This window comes from Ammospiza caudacuta, chromosome 3 (assembly GCF_027887145.1).
Source record: "Ammospiza caudacuta isolate bAmmCau1 chromosome 3, bAmmCau1.pri, whole genome shotgun sequence".
NCBI lineage: Eukaryota > Metazoa > Chordata > Aves > Passeriformes > Passerellidae > Ammospiza > Ammospiza caudacuta.
In genome coordinates this window covers 40,214,832-40,228,270 of record NC_080595.1, presented here as the reverse complement: position 1 = coordinate 40,228,270, position 13,439 = coordinate 40,214,832, and the positions used below count along the sequence as shown (strand labels likewise).

The 13,439-nt window shown below is 46.0% G+C and overlaps 1 protein-coding gene across 1 annotated transcript in view; it reads right to left on the bottom strand.

The window, feature by feature from the left end:
- TJAP1 (tight junction associated protein 1) overlaps nucleotides 1-12,697 on the bottom strand; it is a 38,954-nt gene extending 26,257 nt beyond the window's left edge. The window contains exon 1 of the mRNA XM_058801596.1: nucleotides 12,621-12,697. The gene's annotated coding sequence lies outside the window, so the exon portion shown is untranslated. The remainder of the gene's footprint in view (nucleotides 1-12,620) is intronic.
- Between the last annotated feature and the right edge of the window lie 742 nt (nucleotides 12,698-13,439).

Sequence of the window (13,439 nt, the reverse complement as noted above, 5' to 3'; positions counted from 1 at the left end):
TCCACCCATCTATCTTTCCCTGATGACATGTGTAAAGCACGCAACTGACTGCAGCTCCTCTCTCCCTGCTCCCCTGGGCTCCAGTGACTCCTTTCAACAGCAGGATCCCAGCCACAGCAGAGGGGACTCACACCTCCAGCCCCTGCCCTGCACAGGGAAGCTGCCTGTCACCAGCAGCCATGGCCTGCACTGCTTGTCCCTCTGTACATACTGCAGTGTACCTCCTAGTTCACCTTCCTCCCTTGGAGGGGGATAACCACAGATACCCCACTTGTGACCAAGCTGGGTTGCTTCAGCTCTTCCCTCAGACACAACTTCTCCTTGTGGCAGATGAGTCAGAGAGAGTTCCCATTAACTGCCTCCCTCCACATCTGTCATCATTGCTAGCACCAGCACTGCTCTTCAGCTGGAGCTAATTATGAGCATCAATTGTCTCAAGGGGCAATTGCAGCAAAGGCCCATCACTTCAGTTTTACCCCAAGGTCAGCCTTTCCACATCCCCTGCCTGGCATTGCTCTTGTAAAACTGAAATGCCTTTACCACTGCTGTCCTTTGGGACAGCATAAGTCCATTTACGATTTTAAGGTTAAGGAAAACCACTCCTTTTTAGTAATGCTACACACACAATCTCCTCCCCTAGCCAGGGCTCCCTCCTGTAGATCCCCCATAAGTAAACCCTACGCAGCTCTTCAGAGAGCAAGCAAGGAATGAGAAACAGGTGAGCTACAAATGAAATCACCTATCCTCAAAGGGGCTCTAACTGAGGACTAACAAACCCCAGATAGCTTAAAGAAAGCAAGCCACCACATTCCAGGTACCTTTTTTTTTGTCAAGTGTCAGACAAGAACCCAAAGAGCCAGCAGCTCACTGCTAATCTAAGGGCAAAGGCCATGGAGGAATGCCAGCACACAGCCAGGCAGATGTTGCACAGACAAGGTGTTTGCTCACTAGTGAGCTGTTCACTCACGCCTCGGCTTCATGCAGCTGCACGAGCGCGGCTCTGCTGCTCTGTGACTCTGGACTAAGGAATGTCTCAACTGGACAAACACCACATCTGCTGACGGCTCACGGCGCCCAGGATCGGACCGATTCCCAGTTTTACCGCCCAGCCGTAGCAGTGCCTTCTGCTCTCTGTTCCACCAGGGGGAGATCTAGCTACTCGGGAGAGTTACAGCTCTACCCAGAGGAACACACTGCCCGGATACAGGAGCACAGAGGCCTGCATTCCTACAGCCTTGAAGTCCAGAGCAGGGAAGCCAAAACAAGGACTTAGTGACTTTCTCTCACAACATATTAAAACTCACTGACAGGATGGAAAAAGGCCAATAATCATCTGTACTTCCTCCTTGGCCAACATCACACCTATTTCATTCTTACTCCCTCACTCCTTTCCTGGAAACGTCAGCAGAAGTAGTATGTAAACAAGAGATCCATCTTTGAAGCCATAGCCCGTATTGCATGACAAAGCTGAAACAGGCAGTATGGCAATGATTACACACACTTTAATGTTCTATCAGTAACCTGATTTCTGACTTACTTATATTTTGCTACCACCTCCTGTTGCTGCAGAGCATATTGTCTGTCCAGTCTGCCACTACAGAATAGAGGAAGGAAAATGAAGATACAGACAACACACTCTCTCAGCATCCAAGCCCTTATAGTCACATATGGAGTCAGTGGCAACTAGTTTGAAATGCAATGCACAGTTTACATGAACCAAAAGAGAAGAGAGCCCAATGTGAATAATTTCCAACTGTTTCACAATGCTATGAGCCTTGGAACAAGTAACATTCCCTTAAACACCTATCACTGAGATCCTGCTCTGAAAAGTGACACAGCCTTCTGGAGAGAGGGTGGCATGGACCTCTTTGCAGTGAGCTCTGCAGTGACTCATGGGGTGAGTGTGGCGACAGATAAAAAGCCAAAACTAAGCTATACAGCCAGAGAACTTCTGAGAGCAAATTCTTTCATTCCTGCTACTACCTAAGGATGGCAGTAGGGAGGTCTTCTGCAGAAGACTAACTTTAATAAGGAAATGACTGGCAGGTCACAGAATTTCAGGCTACTAGAAATCACCAAAAGGGAAACTGCAGAAGATCCAAGCAAATGGGGTAATGAACAGTCCAGGGGTTACCCAGAACACAGAAGATGATCTGCTAGTACTTCCACAAGCCTCTGTGGCAGGCAAATGAAAGACTTGCAGAGAGGACAAGGATGGCTTGCATAGCAAACTAGTGACTATTTCTCAAAACAGATATCATGTCAAGGATCCCAAAATAACAGCTACATCCTGATCTACCATCCTCCAGCAAACTTCCTGTCCTCAGCTCTTGGGGTACGAGCTAGAAAAAGAAAGATTTTCCAGAAGAAGTTGGAACAGAACCTTTACCCAGTGACTGGGGGAAGCACTCCTGCCCGGGTTAAATCCCAGAGCCATTCCATCTCCAGGCAGACATCTCGTGCACTGAGCAGAGAGCTGCATAGCATGAACCACTCAATCATCTACTGATTGCCAAGAGCACTGGCTGCAGGGGGGACCAACCAACCTTAATTGGCCTTATCGGTGTAAATTAAACCCTACAACACACCCAAGCAAACAGTCAGTTCCTTTGGAGAAGCAGGCATGAGTTATTTTGCTGCAGCTATAAAGGAAACATTGCTGCTAGGACATGCCCCTGGAGTGACTGTGCCGCTCAGCTCTTCCAGTGCATTCCTGGGGTTGTTTAGCATGGATTCAGCTCCAGCTTTTCCACAAGCAAAAAGTCTGAACCCTGAATGCCATCTGCAAACACAGCCAGACTCCACCTCCTGCATGCCTGCAGGCCACCAGGTGTGGCCAGGAATGGCACAAGCTACACACAAAATACACCTTTGATGTGGAGCTGAAAGCATGTAGCCACGGGGCATGAACAGCACGCCGCCCGCCGCCGCGCTGACTCCCACTGCAGGAATGCGGCTGCAACCACAGGCCAAGGAAGGCAAACACATTGCATTCCTCATCAGGCAGAGAAGAAAAACAAGTAGCAAGCCCACACACCCGCCCTGCTGACACCCGCCATGCTCCCTCCCACACTGCCTGCACGGCCGCTGTCAGCACCCCAAGGACAGCTTCAGCCCCAAATTCATTTGTGTGGGGGTCAAGTTCTGCAGGCAATTTCTCGAGCCAATAGGACAAGAGAAATAGAGCAAGGCAGGAGAGTTCTCAATCGGGCACGCAAGGCACAGGGAGAAGTGCTGTCACCCGGGCTGGAAAGTAGCCACAGTCCAGGGCAGGAACAGCTCTGTGCACGAGCCTGGGAAGGGAATTTCCCCGACTCTTCCTCTAAGACAAGGGACAAATATAACACTGAGACCTCTTGAGCTGAGGGGGCAGGGCTGAATAAGAAGTTGACTTTGGGCAAAAGGAATGCTTGGAAGGATCCAGGTCTTTTTCTACCCCTAGAAAACCATCCTACCTTAAGTCAAGGAGCTCTTCTGGGATGGAGGCACTTCCTCATTACCCCAAAATCCTTCTGTAAATGCTTGTCTCCACTGCCCACACACAGAGATTTGACCTTCACTGTACAACATTCTTCCATTACAGCACTGACACCGGGTCATTTCAGTGATCAAGAGAAGAAAAACTTAATGTACAAATACCCAAGACATCAGGTAATCTCTTATCTCAGAACCTCATCATTTTAGAGCTGCAAAGAGCTCTAGTCAGAAAAAAACATTATTCCTCCTTCATGTGGCACTCCTACAAGTCGTAAAGCTTTCCAAAGAATTCACATTCTGAAGGATGCCTCAGATGTGAAACTGTCAGCAGAATTCTCAAGACTATATTGTGAACTCCCCACACTGTGAATCTGCACTTACTCTGTGCAACACAACTAAACAACCCACTCCTGAAAACCTTAAAAATCCATCCCAGGGCTAAGGACTAACTCTGAGACTCAATAGCCAGTGCTCTCCCAGCACCTAACAGGAAAACCAACACTCTCAAGAGCACTGCAGCAGAAATATATCTGACTTGGACCTAACAGACACAAAACAGCGTCAGGAAATTCAGAGAGAACCAATTAAGGGCTGAAACACTGTAACCTCTAGGGAACCTCAAAGGGGAAAGGTCAATGTAGCCAGAAGCTCCAGAGACATACCCATGCATCTAGCAGGCTGCTGGAGCAGGGATGATTTATAAGGCTTGCGGCCCAGCTGCTCCACACCCCACATGTGCATTTCAAGGCCCTCACAGAGGCAAATGATCTGATATTAAGTAACAAGACCAGACCAGACTGAGGTCCAGCAGACTTTCTCATGCCTGTTGAAATTCAAGGCCTCAGGCTACCCGTTCCCTTCATAAGCTGCAGTAGCTCCAGTACTTGAAAGAATGAGGCACAGAAGGCCAAATTTACCAATAGATTTATATCCAAAGATATAAATAGAAGGCTGGCAGGATTTACAGTTTAGGTGTGTAAATCACAGCATGCGGAGAATGGGCTTCTCCCTTTCTAACCACTCCATACCTCTCCAACCCCAGCCACCAAAAGAAAACCCATTTCAAACAGGACAGAAGCCCCTGCTGTTGTGCACATTGCCAAGGGCCATCCCTGTGCAATCCACTTCGATGGTGACAGCACCCAAACTCCACAAGTCTCAACAGTGCAACCTGCAATGGCTGCAGCTCTCACAGAATGTAGGTCTGCCTGTTTCCCAGAATAGGAGCTGCCTCTACAGCCTCTCCTCTCCCTCCCCCCACTACATCTTGACTTTTCGTAGACTCAATACTGTTTCAAGGTACCCTCATCCTGCCACCGGTGGGTGGGTGAGTGGGGGAAAGGGGCCCTTTATAATTGTAGTGTTGCAATCTGCCAGCCCGGCCAGGCAGCCTGTTCCCGCCTGCACCGTATTAAATACCTTATAACTGATTACACCCCCATGGGGCATGATTAGCAGTCTTCAGAGAACAAAGTCTACTTTCATAAGAATAAGAACAGACACGTACTGCTAACCTACTACACAGCTGGGCAGGTGAGGAAACAGGGAAGAAAGGAGGGTGTGGGGGGGATGAGTTAACTGTACTAACTCTATTCCTCTCCTTCCCTGTCATGGCCGAATTGAGATTTCCACTGCCCTGAACAGTAGCACCCCTCAGACCCACACCACAAAACTCACATAACAAAAGCTCCTAAACAAACTGTTGCCCGTAGAAATCAGGCAAAGTCCTAACCTGGAGGGGCAGGGCCTCGAGGCAAAGAGGATTGAGCTTTGCTCTGGGTGACAGCAATTCCTTCACATCAGTTCCTGGGGAAAGGGAAGGGTGAATTCCAACTTCAGTATCAAAAACACGGAGGAGGAGGGGAAGCTCAAATACAATCACATATCCACGCCCCTCTCTAACCTCTGTATATATCTGAAAGGTCTACATAAGTAACAGCAAAACATCTAATTCAATCTGGAGGTTAACAGCTCTCCAGGTGAGGATTTTTTTCTTGTGGGGAGAGAGGAGGTAGCAAAGAGGAGGAAAGCCCTCTCCATCTGAGATAGGTAATAGGGATCCCCAAACATACACAGTCCATATGCGTTGCCGCAACAAAGACCCAGCTCAATGGAAACTCAGCCAATCTGACATGAAATGACCTACAGCTCATTAGCAAAGTGCCTTCCAAATCTCAAAATGCCCACACAAACAGCCACAAATATATTTGGTGCTATCTGGCCTCCATCTCAGCAGATGAAGCCTTTCACCAAGAGCAGTAAGAAAAATAAGCCTAGGATCAGCGCTTCCAGGTACTCTCCCCAAACCTCCAACAGAAGCGAGCACAGCAAAAAGCTCCAGGAACATGGTCTTACTTGAGAGAGAAGCCCATGCAGAAGCTTCAATAAAATAGTATGAAGTCTCCTAATTGTGTTGTTGTGGAAACAAACACCTGCTTTACACCCAGAGCCCACTGTCTTTGCCCATGGCCCCGTGGATGCTCACGGTACAGTCTGGAAGCACTCATGTTCAGCTGATGTATATAGAGGGGACACCCTGCTGACACATTCCACCTGGATTCTTACCCAACCCACCCAAGAAAGAATTCCTTAATGAGTAACCAACCCAGCTGAAAATGATCTACTTGTATGTGCTTTACTCAGCAGCTGGTCTTTCAGCCAGCACACAGATCTCTGAACTGTACTGCCTAGTCCCATCTGTACAGCAAAACTTGCATATTCTCTTTATTACAGCAAGACTTGAAGGTACCAATTGACTTTGGGCTCCAATGTAGTTGCCATTGATATAAGGCATCAATTCATTTAGAGTTATATTACAAAACAGAATGTGCTTTCAGGGTTTAGATAAATGGAAGCTTTCACCATAACCACGGGTTAGTCATTAGAAGCTGCAGGAGGTAATTTAAATTATCACAGCCAGCACAAAAATAGTTTTCCTTTGGGAGCTGAAGTTGCAAAGCTGTAGTAAATCCAAGCGGCACAGTAAAACTTCTGATAAAAGCTTAAAATTAGTTGTGAAGCCCCAAATGGCCTTGCATATAATTTGATTCTGTTACCGTGGGCTAGCAAAAGGGAAATCACTCTTCACACTATAAAAAAACACTGAAAAACTCTACCATCCTTCAGCTCCTAGGAGACAGAAGAGGTAGGCTTACATTTCGTGTCTCTATATATATATGTGTAAAAGACGTAGAAATAATAAATCTATAAATAAAATGTTAAAGCCACAGAACTAACAATGACTTGTTCAACCCCACACAGTGCTGGGCAGCTATCAATCAGGCTTCAGAGCTCAAATTGGAGCATTGCAACCCAACTCTCCCTCCTGGCTGCTGCACCCCCACAGATACGCTGTACCCACCCCCATTCCCAGAGTAAATTGCCTTTCGCTGCTGAGAAGCACTCCTGCTATTCCAGCACTGGTATTCACCACCAAAGCAAGAGACCCTAATTTAGCCCCGCACGGGCCTTCTGCAAACTGCTAATCCCCCCTGCACAGCTGCTTCTCAAACGTACGGGCATGAGCAAACCATAAAGGATTTATGGCGCGTGGCAGGAAGGCTCCCGGCTCCCTGCGTAGGCGGGGCTTTGGGACAAGATCATGCTTGGACTAATGTTTATATTGCAAGCTGTCAGTCAGGCACTAAATCACCTCTGGAGCTGCACAGTAATACAGCCCCATCCAGCTGGGCCTTGACGACACTGAACTCTGTTCTAGCTATTTCACATACACCTGGAGACCTATTTGCAAAGGCATCATCTAATCATGGAAAAAATGAATATGCTTATAAGTAGAATCTACCAAAATTCTGCAGCCCAACAAGGGTGATTTGCTTTCAGGAATCAAACCAAACTGGTACGAGATGTGTGCCAAAAATGACTCTCCACATCAGTCATAGAAGAAATTGGATGGAGCACCTACACAGACATCTAATAACAGAGTGTATCTCTAGCAAAATGCAGTTACCTGAGACAACCCTTCCGAGCAAAGTTTTCATCTCCCGCTATTCACATAACTGTAGTATAAGCGATGCCTAAATTTAAAAAGGGAAATACAGATATTTTGCATACTTTAGTGCACAAGACACTTTCTGCTCAGAAAAATAAACATGCTTAAAGGCAGGATGTAAGCTTGAAGCCCATTCTCGAGAAAGGTTACTTAAAACAACTTAATTTTAAGCACAAACATCCTGTCATTTTCCACCTTTTTCCCCCATTTGAAAATGCTTTTCATACAATACACTGGGTGCGAATCTCCCACCAATAAAAGAGAAGGGAGAACAGTTCTCCATAATGAAAAAATTATAAATAAAATACTCAAGGGGAAAAACCCCCAGAACAGTAGCTTTAACTGCAATCACTATTCAGTTGTGAGAGACCAGATTTCAACTCATCTCCCTAGAATATTTTTAATCTTCCTGCTGGGCAGCAGCAGAGTCATCACTAATGAACACTAAAGCTGCAGGAAGAAATCTGATGCAGGAGACAGAGCAGCAAAGCATCTTTGAGAACTGCAGAGAGCTTGTGAAGTAAGACATATGAAGGACCAAAACCAGTTACTCTGAGTAGCATATGCCAAAATAATGGTCAAAAACCTTACAGCCACAACAATTATCTAATTATTACCTTGGGAAAATAACTTATATTCTTTTGAAACAAATGCTATAAAGTAAAACTTGCCTAAGGCTTTTTATGAGCCTATGTGTAATTCCTCAATAGTTAGAGAGACTACCTTATCTGTCCCTTTTGATTTCAGAACCATTTGTGCATGAGTGTTACATTAACACAGCTGGACAACTGAGACTGTAACACAAGAGTAAGAAAATCCAGTTGTAACTCCTACAACATTCCCAATACAAATACAGAACTCAACCAAAGACATAGAAGTTGCTGTGGGACTTTCAGGTCTGAATCTTCTAACCCTTAAAAAAAAAAATCCAAAATTTAAACCAGTTCTCTCCCAGCACCACAAGCTGGTCAGATACCTTCTGCCCAAAAAGCAGTCTAAGCCTTGCAGGAAAACTTACTTTCCAACCCTGACCATTTCACTTTAACAGCAACACAAAACTTCTATGAAAATCACTAACTGTTTATTCTCAGCTGTTAGCCCTGCCACAAAAGGGTTAAGGACATGTGCCCTAAAGCACATGTTGTTCCCAAAGAAGCCCATAGGGCCCATACAGGGATCTTGTGCTTCTGTCTCTGAAAATACACAGACTCTTTCCTTCAGCTCCCCTTGCATTTAGGCAAACATTACAAACACACAGCTTTTTACACATATCTTCATGCCACTGCCACTTATCTTTACTAGCCTATGCAGCAAATTGAATTTATACTTACTTGCAGCACTGATGATTCTCCTGGTCCTCAACAGATTGGACATGAGCACAGGACACAAAGTGTCTTCACAGACATTACATTGAGGCTCATGCTACAACATGCCAGAACTCACTTGAACAGCCTTAAAGCCCTGCATTTCAGACACCTTACAGACCAAAGTCCACACCAACACTGTAACGTGGAGAAGCCAAATTCCACACATTCTTTCTCCTCTTACAAACAAAGGGAAGAAGCAGCAAGTGCTCTGCCTGACCACTCAGCATGAAATGACAATAGCTGCAGCCTCCAGGTTTATCAGTAAGACAGTCCTCCTCTAGGAACACACTATCTTTCCACAGACCCTGCTCTTCACCAGCTTAAAATCCTCAACTACCAGGACTAATCAGAGCAGCTGCAGTGCTTTGTGGATTTGTTCTTTGGTTAGTGATTTGTTGGGCTTTTTTTTCCCCTAATGCAGTTACCACAAAAAGCAAGGTCAGTGAGCAACCTAACATAGCACATAAGTGATTCAATACCTTGCCCCTGACACAGACCAATACATTAAGGTGGTTTAGTAGCTGGAGCAAGAAGCCTCAGTGACAATTATGAAACACACTGCCATTTCTCCAAAATGTTAAGAGATTGGATAAGGTCTGAAAAATACACCTTCTAAAACAAGTTCTTTAACTACAGCAAGTCTGAACATTTCCACTCCCAAGTGCTTGATCTTTCTGAATCCCGCTCAGCTCTTAGCCTCAGCGCTATTATGTGGTAGTGAATTTCCACAGATTAGACATCATGTGAAAATACTTTAAAATCATTATTCAGTTTGATGCCTATCAGTTTCACTGAATTGCATTCACCTCAACTGAAGAATACATTCCAGCTCCTTTACCCCTGCACAGCAGTATTCCTTAGGCTTGGCACCCAGCATTGTTGTAAAGCAGAGGAAAACTGAGCCCACCCAAGTGATGCTTGTACTGCATTCCAACCATTGCAAAGCTATTCTCACACTCCTACATGGTCTTCCAAGCCATTTCCTTCCTAAGAGCAGCTTGTCCCAGGAGGACACTCAGGAGAGGCTGGCTCATGTCATTCCAACTACGAAACATCCTGCAAGCTGCTGCTTTTGGCCCTCTCTGGCTGAGCATACTTGGAATAAAACCATACATGAACATCCTGACAATGAAGAGCACGGTTTCTGAGAATGGAACAAAAAACGAAGTAAAACCAGAAAACTATCCTAGTCAAAAATATTCAGGCAAGGTTAGATGTGAGCAAAACAAGCAAATAGTTCCTGGGAAGGCAAAAACAGTGAAGTCTCAAGAGTGCCCACTTGCCTTGAACAAGACAGGGCCTGACCTGCACTCCACAGCAACTTCACCATGCCACAGAAGACACAGCACAATGGATCCCACAGAGGTCTGCTTCATTCTGAAGTCAGAGCTTGAAACACCCTTTTCATTTCTCCTCCACTGAGCTTTACTAAAGCATTCAACACAACAGTATCTAAGCATCTACACACTGATGGGCTCGTCCTCAAATTCCTAGTAAGACTGGTGTTAACCTTTTCCAAGCAAAGAATGAAGAGTAAGAAACAGTAATGATCTGAACACAATAAATCTGTGGCAGAAATTAAGTATCTTTCTGACCATAACATCACCCTTCCCCTCCAACGAGCTGTAAAGGTATTTCAACTTTAAAAAGTAACATTCTTCCTACTACAGTTACAGACTCAGCCAATCTAGATCTAAGGAAAAGCCCTCAGGTAGGGGAACTGGCAGGGAAACAGGATGGAGGATTCCATGCCCTAAGGCATTTGTCCTGTTAGCATAGGTTACACACATAGTTCCTCTGCAGTCCTGTGTAAAAGAATCTCAGAGAGGATGGTATTTACCAGAGATCTGAAATACACACAGCTGCCTTGAATGCCAACAAGCACTCTCTCTCCACAGCTCAGGGTGTCATACAGAAAGGAGGCACCTTCCCAACCAAAAACCCTCCAGAGCAAGGAGATGAATATACCCAATTTCAGGACCTTAAATTTACACTCAAAGCATTAATCAAGTCAAATTATCAAGAAAATCTGCTCTATTATGAGAATTCCAGATCCTGACAAGCCCAGTAAAAGGAGCAAGATGAATCACAAAGGTGTCAAGCCAGATCCTCATTTATTAGCAGAGGAATCCTACCCTCACATGCAGGCTCATTTGAGACCTCTACATGTTGCATTTCCCCCAGCAACATGTAAGGCAGAGAGTTCTGTTGTCACTCTGTGCTGGAGAAGCGAGGCCCGTGACAACAAACACCTAACAGTAAATTAGTCAGGACACAACCTCCAGAACTGCTTCCTGGCTCTACACTGTAGATTGGTGACACATGGAAATCTCAGAATCCAGTTTTCAGTGGATTCTCCATAAAACATGGCAGACATTTTAACAGGTTAAGAAGCTCACCTTCAGAAAAACCATCAGCCTCTAAGACTCACAAGCATCATAACAACTACCAAAAAATACACTTACATTTTACTAAAACTTGTTTTCTTTGCTACCTCTCAAATAGCTTGGCTTTCTTTGCCTTTATAAAAACACTTTATATGCCACAGCAGCTGCCACAAGCCCTTTTTCCAAGCCAGTACTGATACCATTCAGACCAGCAAGCCAAACAAAAATCCTTTGTCCATCTGACTTGATTTGTTCTGCTCTGAGACAAGAAGCAGGCAGACTTGCAAAAGACTACACCTTTTTCAAGGCTCTAGCCTATCTCCCTGACAAGCTACACCATGACTGTATTTAGGGTGGATGGCAGAGATAAGAGCTGAGGGTTTGTTGGCTGCAAAGCAAGTGACTTAGCAGCAGCCAACAAACAACTTGAAACAGAGTGGAAAAGCACACAAGGTCATCTTTAGTTCAGAAAGCTGGTTTGGAGAGTGAAGAGGCAACAGGTCTTGGCAAGTAACTCATCCCCTCCTGACCCAGTGCCTTGTTAATATTAAAGATGAAGATAACCATGGGCTGCCCTTTGGAACTCCACTGGCCCTGCTGAAATGCATTCACAGGATTCCAAGAGCACTGGGTGCCTGGGAAGGAATGAAAAACTCCTCTTGATACAACAGCTAAGACCTGATAGCTGAAGTGCTGATTTAACACCCAGAAGCTAAACCACACTGTATGCAAAGCACTGCTGGGATGGATACAGGTGCTTTCTGCAGTGATCCACTAGGAAGTGATGAGAGCAAGGAGTTGTTATAAAGGTGATCTGACAGTGTACAATCAAAAACAGCTGCTGGGTACCAAACAGATGCTCCTCTCAACGGCATGTCAACAGTGAGCTCAGGTGCACCCGCACCACCCATCACGGGAACAGCTAAAATTTGTGTGGAAGCAAATAACCTGACAGAACAGAGGGCCACCAGAGCCCCCTAACTTTGACACTGCCACTATTGCAAGAGCAGGATCACCAGAAAGGATTTCATCTGGATTAGGGCTGGGCAGATCCCTTGTGAATGATACAGACAGCATGGCTACTTTGGCACTGATAGAGCACATTAAAGATTGCTTTCCCTGATGGCATGTCAGGAGTACTTACATCTTTAATCGAACCTTTCTTTCCAGAAGCTCTTGGTGAATTTCTCAGGGTCACTCCCATTTCACTGACACCCCTGGCCTCTCAACTCTGGCAACACAGCCCTACTATGATGCAGAGAACACCACAAAGAGAGCCACTGCTTCACGTATGTGGTTCACATGTTCTCAAAAAATTCAGGTAGTGATACAAGAAGAACACAGTCTGACTCAGCATCAGATCATTCCTGGCTTTCTTACCTGCTCTCTGAAGATTCAGTGAGGATTCATGGCTTCATTTTATAGAGGCCCTTTATCCCAGTTCCTTCTCTGAATCTGTAAAACAGAAATGCATAGCTCTGAAAAGCTTTCACTGACACAGAACTATCTTCCTGTGATGGATGATTCTTTTCAGTGGACAAGATCCACCTGGCATCTCTCAGATCTAGGTCATTCTCAGCCTTGCCAGATTTGCGTATCATTTGCACACCCTGATGCCTACCAATGCAACCTCATGCACACCCAAAAATCTGTGTATTAGCACTCAGCCCTTTGCTCTAGGCAGAGTGCTCAAGTTCAGAGCCAGAAGCAGTACAGCATTTACTGTTCTCCTGTTTTCCTTTAAAGTCCCCCCACGTTCCCAGAGGCTGCACACTGCTACAGGAGGAAGCACCTCTTGAGAAGATGCCCAGGCTGGCAAAGAATTTCCCATTAACCCTTGCCGAGTCTGACACCAGAGGAATGCTGATTCTTCCCTTCCAACCCGGCCTCTGCCAGTTACACTCCGGCTCTTTAACACACCAGCTGGCCCAGACTTGTTCTGCTTTGCAGCTCCTACTCCCTGCAGAGATGCTGCTTTCTCATCCCCCACACCACCCAACTCTCCATCACAGCACCCAACTCTCCATCGCTCAGAAACAGCTACACCTGCGCGCACCAGGTCCTGCCTGCCGACCCCGTGCCTGCGCTGCTCCCTGACACGGGTGTCTCCCCGGGAGAAGCGCTCGGTAACGCCCCGATGGCTGAAGCAGGGACATCACTCCCTTCCCCACGGAGCCCGTCCCTTCCCGGGGCCCCGCC